The sequence below is a fragment of the Magnolia sinica genome, chromosome 4, assembly GCF_029962835.1.
Source record: "Magnolia sinica isolate HGM2019 chromosome 4, MsV1, whole genome shotgun sequence".
NCBI classification, from domain to species: Eukaryota; Viridiplantae; Streptophyta; class Magnoliopsida; order Magnoliales; family Magnoliaceae; genus Magnolia; species Magnolia sinica.
Window position 1 is genome coordinate 93953546 of NC_080576.1, and position 10659 is coordinate 93964204.

Consider the following 10659-nt stretch of genomic DNA (forward strand, 5'->3'; position numbering starts at 1 on the left):
TACAGCTCTGTAGCAAAACAACTTCAGCCACCAAATCAGAACCTGTTACCGATTGCCTGGACTATTTAATAATCCCAAACATATTCAATTATAACAGATAATCATACAAGCTAATCAGAACAGTAATGGATCAACATTTCCAATCATACAAGCATGTGAATATTTGATGGATTTCAACTTAAACATGAATTCACATATAAGCAGTGTCTAAGTAAAACAGACAAAGAAGATAAGTTACATGGAGGAAATTATACACATCGTTAAGGTAGTTGATAATCTTTTCTCAATGCCCATAAAAAGTACAATATATTACACACTTAGTCATTCAGACATTTCTACAAACACTTAGACTACACATTCCAACATACATGACGTATGTTGGTGATAGCACGCATTAGGGCAAATCCTTTCGCCAAAGAGTTGTTACACATACAACTAGCATAAACATACGACAATTAATCATGGCAAACACACGTTCAAATTCCATACGTATACGATACTTTCTACATATACATGGAATACACTAAACTCAATATAGTTCATACATATCAGAAACACGATACAAATATCGCATTTGGCATGTGAAATTGCACCCACATCAATAATAAACCATTAACCAACATTGAAAGCCTTGAAAACCATAACCTATACGTTTATAGTCCGCACCTTTCACCGGTAGACTCGTAACGAACTCAATTTTAAAGCTAAGTCTTTGTCTACGGCAGATTGGCAACCTATAGCATAAATTAGGTTAGTTATTTCATAACTTACACTATCTGAAAGCCTAAAACAGATTAGGGTTTAATTTTCTTACCTAAGAATGGGATTGGTATCGCCCGTATAGCAATACAGGAGTGGTGGCTAAGCACGTGGAGTAGCGGGATCGAATCTCAAGAAGAATCTCCAACTCTCACTCTCACTTTCACTCTTTTCCCTTCTCTTTGCTCTTCTCTCTCTCCTAAGGTTTTATCAAATTCGTATTGCATATGAGAGAGGGTGCTTAAGGTCCTTATATAGGCCCAGGTTTGATGGGAATGGCCCCAGGGCCAAGGTATACTTAAGTTATATCCAAATATGGGCAGTTCCGGTCCAACGGAGCACCTCTGGTGGCCCCTTTTCTACGTGCGGTCAGACTTAAGCTCCCTGACCATGGATCTAGGTTAGGCTAAGTTTTCATTCTGATTGGATTTACAGATCAGCCGTGGCGGACCAGTTTCAGTTCAACGGTCACGGTCACTCGATCAGGGCCACAAGTACATCGACATATGTGGGACATTTCTCCTGATCCGAGGGTGTATTTGGGTCAGATTCTAACGGTCTGAATCCTTATATTTGGCCTGCAAGTGACACGACTCAAATTACGTAAATTCAGATTTTTATTTCTAAATATTTTCACGTTTCTCACACTCTTCGCTCCGGGCTCAAGTTGTGTAGTTCTATACATAATTAAGACTTGATTTCTGAGGGAGTTGTCAAGTCAAGTAATGCGATTATATCTGTATAGTTTCGGGGTAATCGGACTTTCGACGTGCGGTCCAGGTCCGATATGGAGTTTCGGTGTGCTCCCGAGAGCAACCGGGTTTTGAGATGGGTTTTAAATTTCAGGGTAATGTAGCGTTAATGATTCTGCATGGTTTAGGTCTTGCAGATCATATTTAAAGTAATTAGTGCTAATTTTATAAGCACTTTAGTTTAGCACTTGCTAGCATTAACCTAATTTCTAAAAGGTTTTGGTCCTGGGTAATTTCTACCTGAGGTGGTACTCGGGTCCTTGTATGGATTTTTCCAAGACGTTACAATCTAACCCCCTTAAAAAAAATTGTCCTCGAAATTAGTACCTTTTCGTACTCCTCGAGAATCTGAGGGTAGTTCTTTCGAACCTCGGCTTTTGTCTCCCAAGTAGTCTCTTCTTTCGTGTGATGCGTCCACAGCACTTTCACAAGTGGAATGACCTTGCTACGCAATACCTGCTCCTTCCTGTCTAGGATATGTAGCGTCCTTGCTCAACTGTACCTGCTCCCATCTGATAATGTGGGAAGGATCGGGAACGTATTTCTTCAGCATAGATACATGAAATACGTTATGCACGCCCGCAAGTGGTGTGGGCAAGACAAGGCGGTACGCTACCGCTCCCACTCAATCAAGTATCTGAAATGGGTCAATGAATCGAGGCGTAAGCTTCCCCTTTTTGTCAAACCGAAGGACTCCCTTAATAGGAGAAACTCTGAGGAAAACATGGTCTCCGACCTCGAACTCTAGCGGTCGCCGCCTCGTATCGACGTAGCTCTTCTGTCTGCTCTGCACTGTCAGCTGTCGGCGCTTGATAATGAAATCCATAGAGATGAAGTCCTACTTCCATTCTGCTATGGGCATGGGCTGAAGCAAACTAGGTGGTCGGCGATGCTCTGCCTTGACCTACTAGCACGTGAGACAACGGGATACATAATCTTCTATGTGAGTCTTCATATTGTCCCACCAGCACGACCTCTTCATGTCACGATACATCTTCGTACTACCTGGATGCATAGTCATCCTAGAATCGTGAGCAGCCTCAAGAACTTCCTTCTTCAAGTTAGGGAGGTTCGGGATGCATAGGCGGCCACGGTAACGTAAGCCCCCATCCGTACCAACGCTCTACTATGAGTCCTCATCGCTGCTAGCCTGCTCTCTCATCTTCGCCAACAGCTCATCGTTTGCCTGAGCCGTGATAATCTTGTCATCAATGAGGGGCTGTAGTTGAATATGTGTGATGCCCTCATACGGCTCCTCCACCTTGAGTTTCTGCTAAAAGTCTCGCATGAACTCTACCATGTCCCACTCTGCTATCATCCACGGAGGCGCAAATGCTAATGCCTTCTTACGGCTCAGTGCGTCTACCATAAGGTTGGCCTTACCGGGATGGTAAGAAACCTCGAACTTGAAGTCCTTCAAGGTCTCCATCCATCACCGCTGCCTCATATTCAAGTCCCGCTGAGTGAATATGTATCTAAGGCTCTTGTGGTCGCAAAAGAGCTCGAACTCCTCTCCATAGAGGTAATGCCTCCAGATCTTCAAGGCAAAGAAGACGGCAGAACTCCAGGTTGTGCGTAGGGTAGTTTTCCTTGTGTTTCCTCATCTGTCGCGACAGATAAGCAATAACCATATCCTTCTGCATCAAAACACTGCCCAAACCGATGCGAGACGCGTCCGTGTATATCGTTTACTTGACCCCTTGCTCTGGCAATACTAGCACAGGGGCGGACGTCAACTTATCCTTCAGCTCCTGAAAAGCTGCTTCCGGCTTTTCATTCCAGGCGAACTTCAGATCCTTCCGTGTCAACTGAGACAAAGGTCTAGCTTCTTCGAGAAATCCAAAATAAATCGGCGATAGTAACCTGCCAGACCAAGGAAACTCCTCATCTCAGTAACCGAACCGGGCTGCTTCCAGTCCTGAACTGCGGCTACCTTAGCAAGGTCCATAGTTATCCCTTCTCTGGACACCACATGTCCCAGGAACTTGATTTCTTCTTTTCAGAAGTCACACTTCTTGTACTGTGCAAACAACCGGTTCTTCCTCAGAGTATCCAAGATTGCTCGCGGGTGTTCCTCGTGCTCTTCCCGACTCTTGGAGTATATAAGGATGTCATCAATAAACACGATGACGAATCGGAAAAGGAATGGCTGAAATACCCTCTTCATTAAGTCCATGAACATGGCTGGTGCGTTCGTAAGGCCGAATGACATTATGAGAAACTCATAGTGTCCAAAATTGGTCCTGAAAGCCGTCTTCTGCACGTCTTCATCCCTGATGCACAACTGGTAATACCCCGACTGTAAGTCAATCTTCAAGAAATACCTTGCCCCCTTCAACTGATCGAACAGATCATCTATCCTGGGCAAAGGATACTTGTTCTTCACCATTACTTGGTTCAACCTGCGATAATCAATACACAATCCCAGTGAATTATCCTTTTTCTTTACAAACAATACAGGCACTCCCCATGGAGACACGCTGGGTCGTATAAAGCCAACATCTTACAAATCATCAATCTGTTTCCTCAGCTCCTCCATCTCACATGAAGCCATGCGATAGGTCGGAAGAGATACAGGTGTCGTACAAAGCACTAGGTCGATACTAAAATCAATTTCGCGCTGAGGGGGTAGTCTAGGTATCTTCCTGAACACATCTGAGAACTCTTAGACCACAGGAGTGTCCTTAAGCGCTGGAACATGAGCGTCCTCCAGCATGAAAGCATAACAATCAATGCGATAGGGCCAACTGACCTGCACCAGGAAAGTAAAGGTCGTGCCCTCTGGTCCATAAACTGTCACCACTCTACAATCGCAGTCGATCTCTGCCTTCATCTCTATGAGCCAATCCATACCGAGAATGACATCATAGTGATGTAATGGGGTGACAATCAAGTCGAGGAGCGCTGTCCCGCTCCCTATATCTATCGAACACCCCTTACAGATCTTGGTAGCGTCCGAGAAAGTCCCTGTGGCAGTAAGGATTCTCACCCCAACCATAGGACTAGTTTCCAACCCTAGCCACTTGACTGTTGCGCACGATATGATAGAGACAGTGGACCCGGTGTCCACTAATAAAAAGACTGGAGTACCTTGGATATGTGCTGTAACATCAAAAGCCATAGGTGGCAGAGGTGCTGCCTCTGATGCCTCTGTTGTAAGTGAATGCACCCGAGCCTGCTAAAAATGATTAGGCTGAGGTGTCATAGCCGTTGAGGTGGCTTAGATTGAGTTGTAGGAGGTCTGAAGGAAGGATGTGCTGGTGCTGTCTGTAGGGGTGGAGCCGATAGAAAATGCATATAAACGTAAACATCCTAACACAGCGACAAAACAAGCTATGGGGCGACGGCTTGGATGACTAAGCATCCGAGTCTGGCGCCGGAGGAGGTGCACCCTTATCCTGCAGGCAGCACAGGATGAACTTCAAAGTGCGAGTCGCCTTCTTAAACTTATGTTTCACGAGGCCCCGAAGATCCATTATATCCTGTCGTAGGACAGCCTGACCTTCCTAAAGTTGAGCTAAGCGAGCTTGAACAGTGCTATGCTCCGATACCGTAGGAGTGGAGTTCTCATCCGTATCCTGGGCCTCCTCTTCTTCTTCGCTCTGCTTTTCTTCTATTTCAGCTCCCTCTTCTTCTTCACTCACTTCCTCTTCGCTTTGTCTCATCCTCACTCTCTTCAAGTCGGGCTTGTCGTTGCCGCGGCCCGATTCCCATGTGATTGAGAGTCGCTTCATTGATGTAATGGATCGGCACCCGCTTTTTTGCCCCAAGCCTGTAACCAAACTCATGTGCAATCTTGCATATGAGTCGGCCGAATGGGAGCGAATCCGACCTTCTGTTAGAGCGTGCGGTGAGAACTATCTGTCGCAGAACATACGTAGGCACACACAGCTTCTCTCCCTGCCCCACTTGATATAGGAAATCTACCATTAGGAGCGTGCACTCACTGCGGTTGCTCCACCTGGGGTAGACATTGAACGTGAAGATGTGGTGAAGCAGACGGAAGTCGCCAGACATATGTGTCGCTAGAAGGCTATTGTTGGATTGCCACTGAACCAGTTGGCCACAAAGAGCCCGTGTGCGGCGATCTCTTTCACGCACACTCCTCAGATTCTTCTCAGTTGCATGTACCTCGCCAAGAGGCACATTCATAAGCCGAGATACTAAACCAACGTCGATGGTAGCTTCCCGATCTATGCCACAAGGGATCTTGAACTGCAAGGGCTCTAGCGTAGGCTCTCGAATGTGGGCATAGAAAGCTCGGACAGTGCCCACATTTGCGCGGTACTCGCCCTCAAATAGCGGACCCCACCCGGCCTCTTCTAGGCGCTCAAGCAAAAGGTATTCCCCAAATAGCCTTGCATCCACATGAGCTTCAAAAAGGACTTTATGGCCCTCATAAACTCTATGTGACAGCTCCGCCAATAAAGTCCTTCCAACGAGAGCCTGGGGATCAAGATCCCGTTTAGTCTGAAACTCCCGAGTGATGCTCGTACTTGCGGTGGCACCTCTCGGTCTCCTCGAGCGAGTAGGGCGACTAGGCCCAGCTTCTTCTACAGGAGCTCTTTTCTTTCCCATGAGGGAAAGAAGGGTGGAAAGTGAGAAAATAGTCACCACAAGCTCAAAAAGAGCCATTGAACTAGAAGGAAAAGTGGGTATAAGATGGATTATGGGCTCACAAGATTGTTGAAGCACACAATGGTAGTTGTGTGCTCCAAAAAGAGAAGGAATGAAGAAAATTGAAAGAATAGGGAAGATTAAAAGAGGGATTGTTGGGTTTTGAAATCTTGAGCTACAAAAGGGGGATGTGTAGGCTCAAATGAAAGGGAAATAAAGAGGGAAAATGATGAAACCAAGTAGGTTAGTGAGCTTACACGAATTTGAGACTCAAATGGAGGGTTTAAGAGCTCAAATGAGAGAATGGAAAGGGGTTGGCAGTGGTGGTAGAGTTTTTTTGAAGGGGTGGTGCAAGGGTTGCACGAAAATGAGAAAGGGAGTGCTTGAAGGAGGGGTTTAAGTGAAAAATCTGAAATTTTTTGGAGAAAAGGGAAGCTTGGGGTAGTGGTTTATGAAGGGGAGGTGCCGTAGGAGGGTTTCTAATCAACCCCACCTACGTGCGTGGGCCCCACAACAGCCAAAAACGATCAACTCGTGCCAGCCCGCCCGGCCAGGCCCGTTTGGTGGCGAGGTCCTCGCCGGCTACTGGACTTTCCAGTGAGGGCTCGCCCTTTGGGCGAGGTCCTCTTGCCCCCTGGGTCCCAAAATGATGTGGGTCCCACCCTGGGTCCCCTTGGAAGTGTGTCGTTTGGCCCCCAACTCCGTTTTGACTCATTTCGAGTCATTTCGAACACTTTCTGATGTAACCTTGTCTTTTCTCGATTGTTGAAGGCTGAAATTGAGTAAATAACGGTCTAAACTCATCGATTGATGGTCTGGGGATGATCCGGTGTCGACTCAAGCGATCATAGATGTGTACAGACCTGATCTCGGCGATCGATTTCAATGAACTTTACCAATTGGCGAAATCGGGGAATCCTAGGCTTGATCCTAGATTTCTCTCGCACCCAAATATGTTACAAAGCGTCAGTGTACGTCGTGTGACCATAATCCAGGTCCGGTTTAATCTAAATCATCCTCTGATACCAACTTGTAACGCCCTGAAAATCGAGGGTCGAGCATAAACTCAATCCACGAGTTCCAACGCATCACTTATGCAACAAAAAGATTGATGATTAAAAGTTGACTGTGTTAGTGCATTAATCATGAGTGGCATTATACCAACACAGTAATTCATATTCCAGATCAATTCATATAACGCAAGCGGAAGACTAGTAAATATATATAAACGTGTATGAACCAAAAAGATCACGATCGGTCTCCAAAGTATGAATACATTACTAAGTCATCATATACATATAATAGTTCAAAATAGTTCAACTACAAAAATAAACCCTGTAGCCCCGTCGATCCGGATGGCCTAAGCGAAATCACCGGAGAACTACATATATGAGAACTCATCCTGATCTTCATAGTAATCGGGCTCCGTGTACTGAGTCGCATCATCATCTGCAACTAAGACAGAGTCTGGTGGGTGTTCAGAACACCGTCCCAGAACGTGGGAGTGAGTGATCAACTCAGTGGAATAATAAAGCAAAGGTTAACATGTTCTCAATTCAATCAAGCAGTAATGATAAAGCAATACAATCAAACATCCCTAAGTACTCTGATTAATGCAAGGATGAAATGTAAGCATGATGCATGCCCTCGCCTACACACCCTCGTGCGACACCATCTTATGGTCACGGTATGCTTTCATCCCTCTGTGCTCTTCAACCCGGGGCACATGCAGTGCGATGACATGAGCATGGTTACCGAGTTATTATTAGTCCTTTTCATACAGCAGGATTGGGAAGCTAAGGTACCTCCCTTATATCAATTCCCAAACAATGATCCATTCTAGGGTCATCAATCCTAGTAAATCTCATACGATGTTATGGTTCTAGGTCGTTGAAAAGGGTTCATCACCTTATTAATGCAAGCCTAGTGTACTCTCGTTGCTACGTAAAGGCTCGTCGCCTCTACATAGTCTTAGTGTACGCTCGAGGTCACTACAAAGGGCTCGTCACCTTATCAGTGTAGGCCGACAGCTCGAATACAGTGTCCCATACTACCGTATTCTACTCACGAGTCTGGGTTGCTCACTGGTCACTACAGGGAGGCTCGTCACCCTAGCGCAGGCCGACAGCTCGACCACGGTGTCCCATACCACCATGCCCGGCTCATGAGTCTTAGCGGATGAGGTAACAAGGCTTAAAAGGATTTTCACTGGTAAGTTTGGTACCTTAGATTCAAGCAGCAGCGTCCATACATGGTGAACATACATCGGGTCAATCGGGTTACTTGACGAGCTCGATTAATACGAGTGCACGTTGAGTTGATCGACATGAAATGCGTAAGCACTCCGCGTGGCCTAACCACTACCGACATCCCAAGTACGGCTCAGATTCATCGATCACGTCCTATGTGGCGAAACAACTTCAGCCACCAAATCAGAACCTGTTACCGATTGCCTAGACTATTTCATTGTCCCAAAGACATTCAATTATAACAGATAATCATACAAGCTAATCAGAACAGTAATGGATCAACAATTCCAATCATACAAGCATGTGAGCATTTGATGGATTTCAACTTAAACATGAATTCACACATAAGCAGTGTCTAAGTAAAACAGATAAAGAAGATAAGTTACATGGAGGAAATCATACACGTCGTTAAGGTAGTTGAGAATCTCTTCTCAATGCCCATAAAAAGTACAATATATTACACACTTATTCATTCAGACATTTCTACAAACACTTAGACTACATATTCCAACATACATGACGTATGTTGGTGAAAGCACGCATTAGGGCAAATCCTTTCGCCAAGGAGTTGTTATACATACAACTAGCAAAAACATATGACAATTAATCATGGCAAACACACGTTCAAATTCCATCCGTATAAGATACTTTCTACATATACATGGAATACACTAAACTCAATATAGTTCATACATATCAGAAACGCGATACAAATATCGCATTTGGCATGTGAAATTGCACCCACATCAATAATAAACCATTAACCGACATTGAAAGCCTTGAAAACCATAACCTATACGTTTATAGTCCGCACCTTTCACCGGTAGACTCGTAACGAACTCAGTTTTAAAGCTAAGTCTTTGTCTACGGCAGATTAGCAACCTATAGCATAATTAGGTTAGCTATTTCATAACTTACACTATCTGAAACCCTAAAACAGATTAGGGTTTGATTTTCTTACCTAAGAATGGGATTGGTGTCACCCGTATAACGACACAGGAGTGGTGACTAAGCACGTGAAGTAGCGGGATCGAATCCCAGGAAGAATCTCCAACTCTCACTCTCACTTTCACTCTTTTCCCTTCTCTTTTCTCTTCTCTCTCTCCTAGGGTTTTATCAAATTCGTATGGCATATGAGAGAGGGTGTTTAAGGTCCTTATATAGGCCCAGGTTTGATGAGAATGGCCTCAGGGCCAAGGTATACTTAGGTTATATCCAAATATGGGCAGTTCCGGTCCAACGGAGCACTTCTAGTGGCTCCTTTTTCACGTGCGGTCGGACTTAAGCTCCCTGACCATGGATCAAGCCTAGGCTGAGTTTTCGTTCCGATCGAATTTACAGATCTACCGTGACAGACCAGTTTCAGTTCAATGGTCACGGTCACTCGATCAGGGCCACAAGTACATCGACATATGTGGGACATTTCTCCTGATCCGAGGGTGTATTTGGGTCAGATTCTGACGGTCTGAATCCTTATATTTGGTGCGCAAGAGACACGACTCAGATTACTTAAATTGAGATTTTTATTTCTAAATATTTTCACGTTTCTCACACTTTTCGCTCCGGGCTCAAGTTGTGTAGTTCTAGACACAATTAAGACTTGATTTCCGAGGAGGTTTTCAAGTCCAGTAATGCGATCATATCCGTATAGTTTTGGGGTAATCGGACTTTCGACGTGCGGTCCAGGTCCGATATGGAGTTTCGGTGTGCTCCAGAGAGCAATTGGGTTTTGAGATGGGTTCTAGATTTTAGGGTAATGTAGCGTCAATGATTCTGTACGGTTTAGGTTTTACAGATCATATTTAAAGTGATTAGTACTGATTTCATAAGCACTCTAGTTTAGCACTTGCTAGCATTAACCTAATTTCTAAAAGATTTTGGTCCTAGGTAATTTCTGCCTGAGGTGGTACTCGGGTCCTTGTATGGATTTTTTCGAGACGTTACAATCTACTCCCCTTAAAAAAAATCATCCTCGAAATTAGTACATTTTCGTACTCCTCGAGAATCTGAGGGTAGTTCTTTCGAACCTCAGCTTGTCTCCCAAGTAGCCTCTTCTTCCGTGTGATGCGTCCACAGCACTTTCACAAGTGGAATGACCTTGCTACACAATACCTGCTCCTTCCTGTCTAGGATATGAGTCGGTCGCATTATATATGTAGCATCCTCGCTCGACTGTACCTGCTCCCATCTGATAATGTGGGAAGGATCGGGAACGTATTTCTTCAGCATAGATACATGAAATACGTTATGCACGCTCGCAAGTGGTGTGGGCAAGACAAGGC